The sequence below is a fragment of the Pongo abelii genome, chromosome 5 (genome assembly GCF_028885655.2).
Source record: "Pongo abelii isolate AG06213 chromosome 5, NHGRI_mPonAbe1-v2.0_pri, whole genome shotgun sequence".
Classification (NCBI taxonomy): Eukaryota; Metazoa; Chordata; class Mammalia; order Primates; family Hominidae; genus Pongo; species Pongo abelii.
The window spans coordinates 24219782-24238446 of NC_071990.2; the positions used below are offsets into that span (position 1 = coordinate 24219782).

Genomic DNA, 18665 nt, shown 5'->3' on the forward strand with positions numbered 1-18665 from the left:
AAGTAAAATAATCCCTCATTTTAAAAATGAAAAATATGAGACAATTGGTAAAGACATACAAGTTCAATCAAAGAGAAAAAGATAACAGAAAACAACAATTGAGAAGAAATTATCAGTAAAATAATAGAAAAAAATTTCCAAAGCTATAGGATACAAAAATCTTCAGACTGAAAATGCCTGGTGAAGACTGGGTGTGGTGACTCACACCTGTAATCCCAGCATTTTGGGAGGCTGAGGTGGGCCGATTACTTGAGGTCAGGAGTTCGAGACCAGCCTGGCCAACACGGTGAAAACGTCTCTACAAAAATACAAAAATTAACCAGGCATGGTGGTGTGAGTCTGTAATCCCAGCTCCTCGGGAGGCTGAGGCAGGAGAATCACTTGGACCCGGGAATGGAGGTTGCAGTGAGCAGAGTTTGCCCCACTGCACTCCAGCCTGCTTGACAGAGTGAGACTCTGTCAAAAACGAACGAACGAATGAACGCAAGAAAGAAAAGAAAGAAAGAAAGAGAAAGAGGAAAGAAGAAAGAAAGAAAGAGAGAGAAAGAAAGAAGAAAGAAAGAAAGAAAGAAAGAAAGAAAGAAAGAAAGAAAGAAAGAAAGAAAAGAAAAGAAAAGAAAGAAAGAAAGAAAGAAAGAAAAAAGGAGAGAGGAAGGAAGGAAGAAGGAAGGAAGGAAGGAAAGAGCCTGCTGCATATTCAGCAATATGAATGGTTAAAAAGGAAAGTCAGGCATGTTTTTGTGAAATTTTTAGACACAAAGGATAAAAGGATCCAAGAAGCATCCCAGAGAACAGCAGCCCACCTACAAAATGATAAAAGTCAGACTGGGGAAAGAGCAGGTATGATTTCTGCGAAAGATAGTAAGGAAGGTAACTGAGTCTACAGAAAATATATGTACCTCTTATCAACAAGAAAAGAGCAAAGCAATAGAAACTCTAGGAAGAAAATTTTTTAATAAACTGCACAAAGAAATGATGGTTGTGACGTGATGGAGAAGAATTGATAGAGCATAAGAAAAGTGAAGCCACTGGAAACTTGACCTTCCCACTAGAAACACTTTCTATTTCTGTAGAACAAAAGCTGGGACTATTGAACCCACAGAGAAAAAAACAGAATCTTGTCACCTCAATAGTTTTGCAGTGATGATCATTACAAAGTCAAAGTAATGCAAGCTCTTCTTACTTGTTTTCAACTTTCAGAATCAAACTATAGCCAAAAGTCTAAATTATGATTGTAAAATGAACTGTATGTGTGATAAATCTGATGATATGAAAATGAAGGTAGTGCTAGCAAAATTCAGAAAACAAAATAAAAAAAATAAGAGGAAATAAAAGTAGGGACACTAATAGCCTCATCTGATTTAGTGAAGAGTCAAGAGTAACTGTCTTAGTCTATTTGGGCTGCAATAACAAAATACCATAGATTGGGTGGCTTATGAACAACAGACATTTGTTTCTCACAGTTCTGGAGGCTGGGAAGTCCAAGATACATCAAGAGCAGATTCAGTGTCTGGTGAGGGCTGCTCTCTGCCTCATCCATGGTGCTTTCTGGCTGTATCCTCACTTGGTGGAAGGGGGGACATCTGGTTTCTTTAGCCTCCTATAAGGGCACAAATCTCATTCATAAGGGTTCCACCCTCATGCCCCAGTCACCTTTCAAAGGCCTCACCTCCTCATACTATCACAGTAGGGGTTAGGTCTCAACATGTGAATTTTGTGGGTATACAAACAATCAATCTGTAGCAGTAGCTGGCTAAAGCTTATAGATATAAATAACGACTGAAGTTTATAATTTACAACTGTAAAGATAACTCAGTGAAAGAATTAAAAATAAAACATAAGAAACAATGGAAAGAGGAAAGAGAATAAAATGAGAGGTAGGGAAAGTAAATTTAACCCCCACCTTTAATTGTAAGAAATTAGGCTGGGTACGGTGGCTCACGCCTATAATCCCAGCACTTTGGAAGGTCGAGGCAGGTTTATCACTTGAGCTCAAGAGTTCGAGGACAGCCTGGGCAACAAGGAAAAATCCTCTCTACTTCAAAAAAAAAAATACAAAAATTAGCTGGATGTGGTGGTACATGCCTGTGGTTCCAGCTACTCGGGAGGCTGAGACAAGAGGATCGCTTTAGCCAGGTCAAGGCTGCAGTGAGCCGAGGTCACACCACTGCACTCCAGCCTGGGTGACAGAGCCAGACCCTGTCTCAAAAAAAGATAAATTATTATCTCCATTAATAAATCAAGAAATAGTAAATATAATATTTGAAGTTATGGAAGAAGCCACTAGAAGAATTTCAAACAGTAAATGTTAAAAGATGTTGCCTCTGAGGGGCTGGGGGAAGCCAGGGATAAGGCAGGATGATTTTTACTCACGTAGTGAAGACTTAAGACCGTCCTAGCCACAGCCCCGGTCCCTGCAGTTCTTATATAGACTTTAAACTAATTTCTATTGTGTTAGATGCTAGAAAAAAAGAGGACACAAGCATTAACAGATCCTTAAAACAAAATGATTGATTCTAGTTTAAGGTTCTGGGAAAGCCTCAAAGGAAGTGATATTTAATTTGTGTCTTGAAATATGAGTAGAAGTTAACCAGAATAATCTTGCCTTCACAAGGGATTTGTTCTTTTTTGTGGGAGGTTGCAGGTCAGAGGTAGTGGATGATGGGAAGAGAGAAGAGCTTTCCAGGCAGAGGCAACAGCATGTGCAAACACACAGAACCAAGACTGAGTGAGGCACGTTGAAAAATTGTAAGAAGCCCGTCCTAGCTGAAGCAGCCCATGAGCCCTGGGGTGAGCATCTACAGATGGCAAGGCCAACAAGCCCTGTCACCAAGCCGCACACCTCCAAGAGGCACCATTTACAGTGACTGCAATGTAAACACCACCTCCTAGAGCTGTGTAGCAGGACTATACTGGCGGAGCAGTCTGAGTAGTCGCAGAGGGTTAGGTCTGCTACAGAAGGCCAAGATCAGACCAGAGGTGATGGGAGACTTAAGGATCGAAGACAAGAGCTGAGAGCAGCCAGCATGGGGAGAGCAGCAGAGACTGAATCAGAAATGAATGCAAAGGGAGCAGAGGAGGGTCCTTGTTCTGTGCCCCAACCCTTAAGGTGTGTTAGCTTTCTCTCCAAGTCCCTGCCTCTACAACATCACCAACTTCAGAATCAGACGAATCGTTTCCTTTGCCTTCTGAGAAATGGAAAATGTCAACAAGAAATGTTGGGCTTTTGTCATAATGGGACCTCTAACAAATGTTACCCTGTATCTTGCCCCTATGCCAATTTTCTATCTGCTCTAGGAAAAAAGGTGAGGTGGGAGAGCCTACCGTCTGTATGTTGCTAGTCAGCATCTTCAGGGTACCGAATGATGAAACAGAACTCAGAAATGGAACAAGGCAGAGAAAATAATTGAAATAGCTAAGATGTGTTGAGAGCTTCCTCTTTGCCAAGTAATGTGACAAATATCATTATGCATCTTTGCATTTAATATAATTTATCCTTGAAAGGATTGTAAGGATGACTACAGTTACTTTCTCCATTTTACAGATAAGGAAATCTGGGCTCAGAGAGATGAAGTGAGTCACCCAAGGTGGTCATGCAGCCAGAAAGTCATTCAACTAGTGTTTAAACCCAGGTAGCCTGACTCAAAGCCTTCCCTCCCTGTGAACAGATTCTGTCAGAAAGAATGAGAAAGTAGCTGCAACTCATCTCTGTTTAATATGTCCCAGATTTAACATATGTTTTAGCACAGGGCTCTGCATTTTTATATATGATGCAAAAAAATGGGCAAGAAATATTACATATTTTTATATATATAATAATACATATTTATTTTATATTTATTATATATGCAATAAAACCACTACATGGGAATTCAGTCTAAACCATTGCAGGCAATAAAAGTAAGATTCCACTGAACTGGAGTGCTGAGCTAATGAAAGATTGGTCCAGAATGCTATTTTTGTCTTCCCAGAAATTTTATAAGAACAAATCGGTAACCCACAAGCTCCTTGAAGGTTGGTACCATGTCTTACTCATATTTCTCCCCAACACCTAGCACAGAATCTAATTCACAGGAGAAGCTCAATGAATGTTTGCTGAATTGAGGTGTTTGAGTTGAAGAAACTGCAATAATTGTTCTCAGTAAACAGACCTCCTTGTGACCTGCACCAATCCATATGATACTGGTAAGAATCATATTTCTCATGCAGCATGTGAGTGTCTTACATGCTTTGACCTGTCTTAAAATGCATTCACTGGAATTCCTGGAAGGTGTAAGGTGTTAATCTCCCACAAGAGATGTGTGCATTTTTATTTATTTATTTTTTTTTTGAGACAGAGTCTTGCTCTATTGCCCAGGCTGGAACGCAGTGCCATGATCTTGGCTCACTGCAACCTCCGCCTCCCGGGCTCAAGCAATTCTCCTGTCTCAGCCTCCTGAGTAACTGGGACTACAGGCATCCGCCACCAAGCCCAGCTAATTTTTGTATTTTTAGTAGAGACGGAGTTTCACCATATTGATAAGGCTGGTCTCAAACTCCTGATCTCAGGTGATCCTCCCACCTTGGCCTCCCAAAGTGCTGGGATTATAGGTGTGAACCACCGTGCCCCACCGATGTGTGCATTTTTAACTATGTGAGTACAGCTCAACTCTGATTGAGGGAGGCAGGATAGCCTAGTGGTTAAGCGTACAAGCTCTGGAGTCAGACTATGCATTCAAGTTTTGGCTCTATCATTTTGCAGACTTGCAAAGGTAGGGCATTGGCCAAATCACTACAACTCTCTGGGCCTCAGTTTCCTCATCTATCAAGAATTATTAAAAATTTGTACCTACTGGGGTTGCTGTTGAGGATTAAATTAGTTAACATAGCTAAAGCAATCAGAGCAATGACTTACACAGAGCTAGCACTTAATAAACGCTAATTGTTACTTATCTGGGGCAAGGCCCATTTAAAACATACCTGTTTAAGGCTCCAATAGAGGCATAAGTCTCCCAATTTGCCTGTGAACACATTTGCTTTCACCCCTACAGTCACCCCTACTGTCGGATCTGAAGTGATTTGGAACTCACCAGACAGGGCACTGACCTTTTCAACATCAAGTTTAATTAAGCCTAGTGAATAGCTAAAGTGTGATGTTTCATGTCTTTCCATGTAGTTCAGTGAGAAAGATTTATTAACTCATTAAAATGTCGTGCTAGTTATTTTCAGCCTTTCAGAATGACTGTGACTTCCAGCCAGCTATTTATCCCAGAAAAGACCCAGAACAGAATCTGACTTTATAAACTTCCTAGACCTGAATCTATGTTACCGGATCATGTTGCTCCAACATTAGGGATCAAAAGCTTCAACGAATATGGTGGCTGATTTAGACTCACCTGCCTCAGGTGACATTCAAAAGGCTGCTGATGTGTCACAGTGAGGCTGCGCCAGGCTGGCACCGGAGCCTGCTTCTTCCTTCCATGGAGTGGAGCTGGCTGAAGAGGTTGGGCAACCCGGGTCCAAGGAGCTGAGTCTCTGCTGTGCGTTGACTGTCTTGTTTCCTGCTTGACTTCCTTGTTTCCTGTCCCCACCTGCCTCACCCTAACTCTTCATTCAAGTTGCAAATGTATATTCTCCTCTGAGGAGGGGTGCTTTTGAGGAAGACAGTAGAAATACCCCAAATTCCCTTCTCACTCCCATCCTGCAAAATATGCCTACCCTAGAGTGTAATAATCCGCACTTTTATTTTTGCTTACTCTTTCTAGTGTTTTCTGGTTAAATTAGAAGCAGTAGAACATAGTGGCTAATAACACGACCTGAGAAAGGGTGAATCTAGACTTTTCAATTTACTAGTTGTGTGACTTTAAACAAATTATTTACTCCATGCCTTACACACTTCATCAATAAAATGGAAGTAACGGTATCTTCCTCATAGGGCTGTAGTGGATTTTTTTCTTAATCCATGTGAGGGCTTTAGAAGTGTATCTATCAAGTAAAGAATCACATTCATACTGATATTTTTGTTCTTGCAACTATTTATTGTTCTTGCAGCTAGTTGTTGTCCTCATCGTTTTTGTTACAATCCTCCTAGTTGGCAGGGACTCACTCACTCACTCCTAGTGCCAAGCAGACATTCGTACTTAATAATGTTCTTTTGATAATGGCTAATAATGGGAATAAGAATGAGGGAAGAAGATGCCAAATAAGATCTAGGTTTTTAATAAATTAAGGGAGGCAAAAATTATTTCCCTAGCAGCCAAATTTCTAAATGCATTTCCACCATCATCTCCAGCTTCCTATTCGTTAATACAATTTCCTGCTTTCAAATACCGAGCACCAAACAGGAAATTAGTTTGAGGATGATGGTCTCCAGCCAAAGAAAGGAAAGCAATTTCCATGGCAAGTAACCAGACACTTTTTCTAGGATATCCTCAGAAACTGGATGTAACCACCATGGACCTCAAAGTAATCTCAGTGGACCTTAAAGTTTCACTCCTAGAAATGAAGGGCAAAATTGCACTTCCTCATCTGAATAACCCAAATGATCATCCAAATTTTATTTTCTACCCAGAGACTGCCTCTCAGAAATGCAAATGCAGAAGGACGTGACACTGCAGCTGGTGGAAAATGGGTGGCTTTCCGGTGGTGACCCCCTCTTTGTGTCAGGGTCACTTGTACAGAGGAACAGCAAAGCTAGGATATGGAGCCTGCATTAGGCCTGGTTTACTCTCTGGCAGCTGGAGGCATGATGCTCTACATGGCAGAGGGCCCAATAAACCTTTTATTGATGATGAAGACAATGTATAGATCCTCACACTAACATGATACCCGAACAGGTATCTGGTTGCCCACTAGTATTTTACCAGAAGCCTAACACCTTGAGCACTTCATGGATGATGACAATCACAGACAGAAACTTTCCAATGTACCATTCACATCATCTGTGGCTATTCTATGTGGGCTGCATGGGATGGAATCAGCCATAGTTAAGACTCTAAGGTAGCCATGAAGACAAATTCCCCCAAATTTTACATGTAAACCATTTTTATGTTCAGTGCTGTGAAGCTTACCAAAGCTAATGTCAAGATGATTACACAGCACGTAGAATGGGCTTTCTCCATCCTACTCTCATACACACACATACGCCATCATCAATGCCAATACCATCTCCCCTCTCTTTCTAAGGGACATCCTAAAAATTAATCAGCAGCTTTAGTTAAAAAAAAAAGTTATGAACCTAACAGGTCAAGGTAATATAAGTACAGCAAGACTGAAAAGAGAGCTCTGGGCAGTATTTTTGTTAATAATGAAGAAGAACCAAGAAAGAAACTGTTCTGACTCAAAAGTGGGTAGTAGAGAAGCAGAAAGAAGCCAGGGAAGGTTGCCAGGAGTTTCAAAAGAAGATGCCAAAAAACCAAGCAAGAAAAAAACAAGCTAATAATTACAATATCTCACAGCTGCTGAATGCTTACTTTGTGCTGAGTGCTGTACATACATTCTGCCTTAAATCCTCACAGGTGGACAAAGTAGCATGTTATTATTATTTCTCTTTTACATAAGGAAGAAAACTGCAGCTCAGGGAGATTGGAAAAGTTGCCTAAGTCACACAATAAGTGTCGAAGCCAAAACTAAAACCAAGTATCCCTGATGCTGCCTGTGTACTTAAGCACTAGAGACAAGGGAAGTGACCCGAGATTGAAGAGGAAGAGAGTCAAAGAGGTAGCATGAGCTGGCAAGGCCAGAGTGGTCTGTGAACGAGGGATTCTGACTCAGGGAAGCTCATAAAAAGTCAAGCTCGGCCGGGCATGGTGGCTCACGCCTGTAATCTCAGCACTTTGGGAGGCCAAGGCGGGTGGATCACGAGGTCAGGAGTTTGAGACCAGCCTGGCCAACATGATGAAACCCCGTCTCTATTAAAAATACAAAAATTAGCCAGGCATGGTGGTGGGCACCTGTAATCCCAGCTACACAGGAGGCTGAGGCAGGAGAATTGCTTGAACCTGGGAGGTGGAGGTTGCAGCGAGCCGAGATTGTACCACTACACTCCAATCTGAGCGACAGAGTGAGACTCCGTCCCAAAAAAAAAAAAAAAAAAGTCAACCTCACCCTTGTCTGCTCATGGCATGTATACTACTTGAGTGTTCTTAGAAAGGAGCTGCCTAATGCTTAACCAGAGATGGCATGTCCAAATCCTACCCACACACCTAGTCTCAGTTCAAATGCTACTTCTTCCACAACGTCTTTGCTGATTTCTCAAATGGAAATGGAAATGATCCCTCTCCTTCCACTGAACGTCTTCATCTTTATTTCTCTAATGCCCTTTAGCACTTTCTATCTTATAAGATAGTTATTTAAATCCATGTCACCCATTTCAACAAATATTGGTCATGCACCATTAGATAGGAAAATGTTGAACTTGTTAATATCCAATGGATATGAAATTCTAGTGATAGATGGCTCACTCTCCTCTAAAGATGTGAGCTCCTCTTTCATTAAGATTTGGGGGCTGGGTGCAGCAGCTCACGCCTGTAATCCCCACACTTTGAGAGGCCGAAGCAGGCAGATCACACGAGGCCAGGAGTTCAAGACTGGCCTGGCCAATATGGAGAAGCTCTGTCTCTATTAAAAATACAAAAATTAACTAGGTTTGGTGATGCACATCTATAATCTCAGCTACTCAGGAGGCTGAGGCAGGAGAATCGCTTGAACCCGGGAGGTGGAGGTTGCAGTGAGCCGAGATCACGCCACTACAGTCCAGCCTGGTGACAGAGTGAGACTCTGTCTCAAAAAAAAAAAAAAGTAGACTTGGGAAGGTGTCTGCCAAGCTCAGGTCTGCATTTTTCAGTCTTTCTTTCATCTAGCTGGAGCCATGTGGCTGAGGTCTGGCCAACCATATGCAGGCAGAAATAATTATACACCTCACCCATGCCTGGCATTTAGGAAGCTCCCCTGTGATTCTGGTCTCCCTCTTTTGCCATCTTCCGGCTGGATGTCAACAGGCTGGGCAACCTGGGAGCCATGAGTAAAGTGCCATTGCCCCTGTCAGCCTGGTTCCCTAAATAATTGTGTGGCAATACAGTTCCCCATCCGTTGCCTCACACTTTATGTGAACACTTGTTTATATTTATATACATTTATATTTTGTTAAACCACTGAAATATTATAGTTATCTGTTAAAATAAACAAGTGGTGTAAGATTCAGCCACTACTGTGGTAAATTCAGGAGGTATCAGGTCTGCACAGAAACCCTGAGGCCTAGGGCTTTGACAGTTAACACACACAGCAGGGATGGACCTCCAGCCTTATTCCCATGCAAGGCAGAGAGGTGGCAAAAAAAAGACATGACTGTACACTGGAGATGGACCTTATAAGAATGTACACGTGGCTAGGCACGGTGGCTCACACCTGTAATTCCAGCACTTTGGGAGGCCAAGGCGGGTGGATCACTTGAGGCCAGGAGTTCGAGACCAGCCTGGCCAGCATGGTGAATCCCCAACTCTACTAAAAATACAAAAATTAAATTGACATGGTGGCACAAGCCTGTAATCCCAGATACTCAGGAGGCTGAGGCAAGAGAATCGCTTGAACCTGGGAGGCAAAGGTTGCAGTGAGCCAAGATCATGCCACTGCACTCCAGCCTGGGCAAAAGAGTAAGACTCTGTCTCAAAAAAAAAAAAAAAAAAATACATGCCTGATTGAAACTCTAGCAGTATGGAAAATACAGGAAAGTTCTCAACGTTAACAATTATTTTTAAAATTATATGAAAACTACTGGAATGAAATTCTATAAATACGGAAAACCTGATGCCAACTAATTTTTGTAAAATATTTGAGAAAATTCAAAACAAACAAAATGTTATACGACTCATAAATGTACTGTATTTATCAATGGCTCATTATTAAAGAGGGTCTCTGGACTATGGATTTTCACTGCTTTTGCAAGAGAACACTGAGGTGGGAATTCTGTACATGAGCAATAGTACAGGAGTTTAACAGGTAGTGGTGTTGTGTTGAATCATTGTGTGAATTTAAATTTACTTCTTTGAGATGAAGTTTTGGTCTTGTTGCCTAGGCTGGAGTGCAATGGCATGATCTCAGCTCACTGCAACCACCGCCTCCCAGGTTCAAGTGATTATCCTGCCTCAGCCTCCCAAGTAGCTGGTATTACAGGCGCCCACCAGCACACCCAGCTAATTTTTTGTATTTTTAGTAGAGATGCAGTTTCACCATGTTCGTCAGGCTGTTCTCGAATTCCTGACCTCAGGTGATCCACCCATCTCAGCCTCCCAAAGTGCTGAGATTTCAGACATGAGCCACTGCGCCTGGCCTTAAAGGTACTTCTTATATATAGGTAGGTTCAATTTTTATATAGTTGTTCTGTGATTAATAGGCCATTGAAAAAATGAGTCTTTGTTAATTGTTGGGATTTTTTTTACTCACCTTTGTGACAGGTTCTGGATATCCTTACCCATTTTATATATTCCATCTGTTACTATAACAAAAACTTCTCAACTTGGGTGTATAAAACTTTCTTTGCTAATAAAGAGTTGGTGTCGGCCAGGTGCGGTGGCTCACGCCTATAATCGCAGCACTTTGGGAGGCCGAGGTGGGTGGATCACCTGAGGTAAGGAGTTCAAGAGCAACCTGGCCAACATGGTGAAACCCCGTCTCTACTAAAAATAAAAATAAATTAAAAATTTAAAAAACTAGCTGGGCGTGGTGGTGAGCACCTGTAATTCCAGCTACTCAGGAGGCTGAGGCAGAGGAATTACTTGAACTCACGAGACAGAGGTTGCAGTGAGCCGACATGATGCCACTGCACTCCAGCCTCAGCAACAGAGTGAGACTCCACCTCAAAAATAAAAAAAAAAAAGAGTTGGTGTCAATTTTTAAGTACGTAAAGTTTCTCATGAAGTATAGTTTCATGTGAATTATTACTTTCATGTGTTGCCCTTTACTCTTTGTCATTATTTCTGGCTGTTATTTGATATTTTACTTTGAATTAAGGACTGAGAACTGTGATAGAAGAATATGTTGTGTCTAATCTGAGGAAGAAAGCATACACTCTCGCCATCAAATGTAATGCTAGTTGTGAGTTTTTAATAAATACCCTAACGCAGGTTTTTTAAAGTGAGAAAAAAAGAATATGAGACCCCTCCCTAACATAGGTTCCCTCATGCAACAGTCAGTTTATGAATGGGGAATTAGAAACAGCCTACTCTACTAGGCTCCTAGAAATAGAATGGAAACAAGACTTCTTGCTATCCACCCTAGCCTCTTGCTAGTTACAAAAAAAAAAAATCTATATAAAGTCAAATCCAATTCTATAACATGCAGGTCTCAAACATATACTACCCAAGTAGTTTGAGACTCCAAAATCAAAAGAATAGACATAATATTGGTCTAAGAACCATGAAAGCTCTAGGACATTGGCAAAAGGAAATGTGAAATCCCTCCAGAAAGACTTCTACAACCCAGAGTATAAACGTGTCATGCAAGCAAAGAATCCAAAGATAAGCTCACAATGAAAAATGTGCAGGCCATACAAGGAAAGGAATCCTGATGAGAGAAGCTCAGCAGACACAACAGATGGGAAAATAGGCACCCAAGGGAACAAACATAATTTGTAAAATTGTGGGTATCTATAACAATATTTACATATGTTCAAAATTATTAAAATCGTAAAAGAAGGCATAGAAAATGTAATGAAAGAACAAGATCTCTGAACAGACAAAAAAGAAAAAGAAAACCAAATAGAGCTTCTAAAAATGAAAACCATAGTCATTAATCTTAAAAACAAAATGAAAGAAAAAAAACAGCAGATTGGATGCAGCTAAAGAAAGATTTAAGGAACTGAAGAAAGATCTGAAATAATTACCCATAACCCAGAATAAAGATATAAATGAATAAAAATATAAAAGACAGACTGAGACTTGGAAAAAGAATTAAATATCCTCTGTGTATCTAAAAAGAGAAAAGGGGGAGAAAAATTGAAATAAGATTGAGGTAATACTTGAAATGACAGTATCTGAGAATTTTCCAGAATTAGGAGAGAGAAAATATGAAAAATAGAAATAGCAAAATAGAATGAAGTCAAAATATATGTAAATTGAATTGACTTCCTATATAAAAGACAATGATTCATTGATTTTTTTTTTTAAATCCAGTTATTTGCCATTTACAAGAGATACTCTTATAATGGTACAGAAAGGTTGAAAGAGAATGAAAAACGTTATGGCTATTCCCACAGTAACCAAAAAGCGCTGTCACAGTAGTAATGACATCCAAAGAAAAAACATAGCCCTTTAGCAAGATCACAAAATTTGTCTAGCCCATTGAAATGCAAACTGCTTCTGATTCTCCTTCCTAACACGAATTGAGAAGAACGCCTATGCCAGATCAATAGCCACATAAAATGAACAGAGGCTGTGTTCATCTTTTCTAATAAAGATACTGCATCTGACACAAGCTTTTGTAATTGAGGCTACTACTTTGTTAAGTGATGGTAGTACATTATCATCACCATGGTCCATTCAGTTTTTGCTGCAGCCGGACTAGTAAATTAAAAGGGATGTAACAGGGACTACTACCTTTGCATCCTTTAAATATTTGAGGATAGCACTAATACCTCCCATTCCCTCAATATGTAATATTTTATTTTACTGGCCTGGAAGGGGGCATTTCAGGGGCTTCTACTCAGCCTTTTCTGCTGTAATACCTCTTATTCTATGATTCATAGGTCCTTCCAGTAGAAGACAGCTTAAAATTATAAAACAGAAGAAAACCTATAGTTCATAGGGACTAATGTGTGAAAAGTCTGTCAACAGCTAAAAATGGTGATTCTGATTATACATTTGGGACTGAAGAAATATGACCACTTGTTGGGTCTGTGAATGCAGAGGACCCACTGCGCTATGTATGGCCTTTGGTAACGACTCTATTATCTCTCATATGTCCTACTGTAATAGAGGAGATCAGGTGTTACTTTGGGTCTTCAATAATCAGTGTCAACTTGGAATCCAACAGTGCTCAAAAAAGCTGTGCATTTCCCTTTTGTCAGTGTATAGATTATCCAAGGAATTGGCTTGTAGGTCACTTTGGGGAAGGACTTGGGGAATTACTAAACTGCTCATGCCAGGGTGTTTCTGAGTCCTCTTCATGAGGACCCAGCTTCTTCAGTTGATGGGTTCTGACTAAAAAAATAGTTCAGGATGAAACCCAGCCCAAGGATTTTCACTGTTTATTGGAACAGCTGACCTCAGCCTTCTTCTCAACCATTCTTTACTCCACTTGATAAAACACATTAAGCACACCCTTGATAGCTGCCCATATATCTTGCCTTTAGAAACACCATATCCTGTTGACCATCTTTACAGATCCTGCAAGGCCTTCTGGCTGTCATTCTAATATTGCTGCCCATAATAATTCTCACCTTGCTTCTGATGGTTAAGTGCTATTCTGGGACCCCCGTTATCTTTATTGCTGCTAGAGAACCCAGTTTTCCAATGGCATCTCCTACTTTCCACCCTTGCCTACAAAGTATAGCCACCACTGAGCTTCTCTAAAATGCTCGTGTTAACCAGCACACTGATCACCTTGACAAATGTTGTGCCTGCAAGCTCTCCTAACACTTCTCTGTTTTATAGGAGACTCATTCTGGCATGCTCATATCAACGTGCCTTCTGATCCCTTCCTCCATAGTCTGCCATCACAGTCTGGCATCTCTACTTCATGTAATTGGAACCTGTGCTTTTTGCAATCTTCCAAGAGTCATGCCAGCAGCACACGAGATCTGTCTTTCAGGACCCTTGCTGGGGGGGTTAAATCTTGTGTCACCAGGGCATGGCTCCAAATGTACAAATTCTTCCTTATCCAGTTATATATTCTTCCCCCAGTTGATCCAACTGCCTCAGAATTAACTCTAGGCATGCCACCCTGCTTCTTGCAGGAGAGTGAGCATTGTCTAGTAAGTGGGCTCTGCTCCCATTTGAGGCCTCTGCGTAGACTTCAGGTAATGAGGGGCCTCTACCTTCCAACAAAGGAGAACGGGTCATTTCCGCACATGCAAAAGGTTCAAAGGAAACTGGAGGAGGTTCAAAGTTCTCAAGTGCATGTACCCTGATTGTCCCACACCAAGTCCTGGAGTTCTAATCCTTCCCCATTAAGGACTTGACATTGGGGGAACCTACCTAGGCTGAGAATTCAGTACCTCTTATTAAGTCCTAGTTCTGATCTTCAGCTCTATCTGTTTTTGAATGTAGGAGAAAGGTATCCTTTTAAGTGTTACCAGTGAAGTCCTCTGAATTTCACAGTTGGCTTTGAATTGTTGATTAATAGATTTGAGTCTGCCATTTCTTTTTCAATTCTTAAAGCATGCTTAGTGAAAGCAACCTAATTCCACAATCTGCCTTAGAGTTACTATTTCTCCACATACCTCCTGTGAAAGAAAAATAAAATCTCAGGACCCCAAACTCACTATGCCAAAGGGAAAGTTAAGCTTGGGAACTGAGACACACACACACACACACACACACAAAACTGCTTTCCTTTTGTTCACAGGTAGCTGTAATTTCACATGCTTACTTTATCTTATGTAAAATATAGATTTACTGAGTGAGACAAATGCCTAATTGACTTTTTCCCCTACTCTCTTTTTAATCGCAAGTAAAATGTAGATTCACTGAGTGCTACTCAAAGGCTCACAAGACTGTAATCACTTGCCTTATGCTTACCCTCCATCCCTTTTTTCTTCCCCTCCTGCTTGCTCTTTCCTCTTAAATATTGAAATTTGCAAAATCCTTTATGGAAAAAGCACCGGTCACAGTAACTTTTGTTTCTATTCCCAGGCATGTCCCCAACCTTAGCAAAATAAACCTCTGATCGACTGAGATCTGTCTCAGTCCCTTTTCAGTTTACACTCCAAACTCCACAGGCATTGCACTAGCTAGTGCATCCCTTTCAACCTATATATGGTCCCAGTTTGCCACAGATGAAAATCTTCACAATCACACTGCTACAACCTGCCAGAGACTATCAAAACTCAATTTACCTCCAGTGATGGGATATCCATTGCTGTCAGGCCAGCAAGTTACCCATTCCCAGAATTCCATCCTGAAAATCTATTTCCAAAGCCTAAGCTATTCTGATACCCTGTCTTAGGTTGGGCCCCCTAGATGCAGAACCTGAGATGGGGATTCTTCTATGATTTATTGAAGGATGGTTCATAAGAGGAGTGGGAGAAGCAGGACAGGGTGGAGGGAAAAGTACAGCAAGATGTGGCCCAAGATGCAGATTAAAAGTATTGCAAGATGTAGCCAAAAAGTACCTGCAGCCTGATCCCACCTTGAGGCAAACGAATGCAGAGTGTGCAACTCTGATGCACACACTGCATCAGAGTTAGTCCCACCTTGAGGCAAAAGGATGACATCTTTCCTTTTGGGTCTGTTGTTGACTGCAAGCTGTTAATGCAAGAAGGGAACCTCCTGGCCAAGGCAGCTTCTGTTTGACTGCGGGCAATTCTCTGAAGCAAGTAAACAGTCACTCGAGGGCGATGCAAAAGCATCCCTAGGTGTGGTTGTGGCCATCTTGGTCAGCTATGTGCCACTTGCCAGAGCAAGGACTTGTCATAGTTATAGTGACTGTGCTAAAGTTAAAGAACACCCATAGCATTTGACAGGTGGGTGCACCAGCTGAGTGAAATGGGATCTGGGTAGAGCACTCACAGCACGCATTTACCCGTGAGTCAATGAACAAACAGAAAATTACAAAACCTATTTAAAGCCAAGTGACCATAAAAAATAATTTACATCAAAATCTGAGGTTATAGCTAATATGATACACACTAGTAAATTGATAGCCTCAAAAGCATGTTAGAAATGAATAAAGCCAAAACGTAATTAGAAAGGCATTCAACTTAAGGAATTATAGAAAACACACAGAAAGCAGAAGAAAGGAAATATTTGTGATAAGAGCAATAAAGAAATAGAAAAAAATAAACAGTACAGAGGATCAAAAATGTGTTGCTTTAAAAAACATTAATAAAAACAAATATCTGGCAATATTGAACAAGAAATAGAAAAGCAGATGTAAACAATATTGGAAATGGAAAAAGAGAACATTATTACATTTAGGCAAGAGTTTTTAAAAGTTCTAAAAATACTATAAATAACTTGGCAAATAAATTTGAAAATATGAAAGAAATTAATAATTTTTAAAAGAAATATAGATTGCCAATAAACAGAAAACCTGAATAGACAGGTAACCAGAAAAGAAATTCAATTTTAAAAAAGAAAAACTTCAATCACACACACACACACACACACACACACACACACACAAATACCAAGCTGAGGCAGTTTTATAAGTAATGAAACACTCAAGAAAAAGATGACCCAAACCTACAAACGTTTTAGTGAGTAGGAAAGAAGGGAAAGCCCTCTTCCTTATTTTATGAAGGTAACACAACCTTACTACTATAACCAGGAAAGAGGATGTATGAAAACAATCAAAATAGATCAATTCTATTTACAAACAGGTATAAAAATTCTAATTAGCAAATCAAATCCAGAAACATGTAAAAATTATATATATAACCAATTAGTGTTTGTCTTAAGAATGTGAGAAGTTTAACATTAGAGAAAAAAGTAATGTAATTTACAACATTTAAAAAACTAAAGGAGAAACGTAAGAATCTTAATGCAGAATTTTATAAAATTCATAGTTCATAAACTCAGAGTTTTCAAATAAAATAACTCTTAGAAAACTAGGAGTAAATTGATATAAGGCATCTACCAGAAACATAAGCAAACATCACACAATATTAAATACTAGAAGCATTCCCTTAATGTTAAGACAAAAATATCTGCCATTGCTGCTTCCATCCAATATGTGCTAGTGGTTATAGCTTGTTCAATAAGAAAAAAAGTAGTAATTTTAAGGACTGAAACAGGAAAAAACAAATGTTACTTTTGCAGATAATATTACAGTCTTCATTAAAGTCCTACAGAAACTACAAACCACTTCTAAGAAGTAGTTCGGGGCTGGTCGCGGTGGCTCATGCCTGTAATCCCAGCACTTTGGGAGGCCGAGGCAGGCGGATCACAAGGTCAAGAGATAGAAACAATCCTGGCCAACATGGTGAAACCCCGTCTCTACTAAAAATACAAAAATTAGCCGGGCGTGGTGGCGGGCGCCCGTAGTCCCAGCTACTCAGGAGGCTGAGGCAGGAAAATTGCTTGAACCTGGGAGGCAGAGGTGGCAGTGAGCCAAGATCGCACCACTGCACTCCAGCCTGGTGACAAAGGAAGACACCATCTCAAAAAAAAAAAAAAAAAAAAAAAAAATTCAGTAAGGTACTGAATACAAGATTCACTTATAGAAATCAACAACATGTTGAACAGATATTTTCAAAAGACAAGAACATTTAAGTTGGAAGTAACTATGGGATATCCAACTGAATGTTGTATACATGGATCTGCAGCTCCCAGGGAGAAGCCTGACCTGGAGGTACAGATTTGGAAGTCGAAAGCACACAGGTAGCTGTTAAGATCATGACTGTGAATGAGATTGCTCAGGGAGATCTTAGGGATTGAAAGAATTAAAAGAAGCCACTAAATTAGCAGCCAGAAACTAAAAGAGAACCAGGACAATCCTAATAGTTATCTGTAGCCAAAAAGAACAAATATAGTGTAACCGATGGGAGTTGCCTCACTAACTTTGAACTTAATGTGTATTGTCTTTGCATTTGTAGAATGATTTCTGTTACTACGAAAGCAATGAATTTGTTAAATCAACCAAAAGTAAGTGTAGGACATCCTCTATCATTTCTCTTTCTAATGAAGGATTGAATTTGATTATGAGGGCATTTGAGAATCCTATACAAGGATTTAATAGACTAGAGTCCCACTAGGGGGAGAAAAAAACACTTGGAGACCTGCAGGAAAGCTATTTTCATAAATAAGTATTTTACAACAAATGCATGCTAGCAATTTTGCAATACCTTGTAGAAATTACATTGTTGGTGGTAGAAAGTTTCTAATGTCAATTAACCATGTAGTCTAAAGAGATTTGACTCTGGCAATTTAGATGCCTCATTTGTTGGGGAGGCTTTTTTTTTTTCACTCGTATGGAATAACAAAGATAAACTGATCATGTGTACAAGAAATATATTAATGTACTCTTAGTCATGGGATTCAATCACACATTTGTTATTATATATCAATAAAACAAAATGCTTGTGCTTAACTGTTTTGGTTTCTCAAACATACATAAAGAAAATAGCAAAACTATTTCATTCAAAAATAGAATGAAAGCAGTGAATATCCACAAACTAAAGCAGAATGTTTTTGGAAAATTGTAAATTGATTCCTATAGATATATGTACACAAAATGCATGTAATATGTATAATCCATTGTTTTAAAATATACCTTTATAATAAAAATTCTGGACCTCTGTTTCTGTAAAACTATTTCATAAAAGAACTAATGGTGACTTTTGAATATACTTAAAATTTTTATCACATAAACATCATGTATGTGAAACTGTAAAAAAAATTTCTTTACATAATGAAGCTGAATATCCATGCCAAACAGAAACAGACGTATCTTTTAATGTGCTGAATTTCTACATGATTTTAAGTCAAAAATGTTTCTAATGTTTGTGGAAAAAATGCCATAAAAAGGATTAA

General features: G+C 39.8%; 1 non-coding gene across 1 annotated transcript; it reads left to right on the forward strand.

Annotated features, from left to right (window-relative positions):
* Nucleotides 1-15519: 15519 nt before the first annotated feature.
* On the forward strand, nucleotides 15520-15623 carry LOC112134042 (small nucleolar RNA SNORD46). The gene has a single exon (XR_002915625.2). It is a non-coding gene; the product is annotated as a small nucleolar RNA SNORD46 (small nucleolar RNA).
* Nucleotides 15624-18665: the final 3042 nt, after the last annotated feature.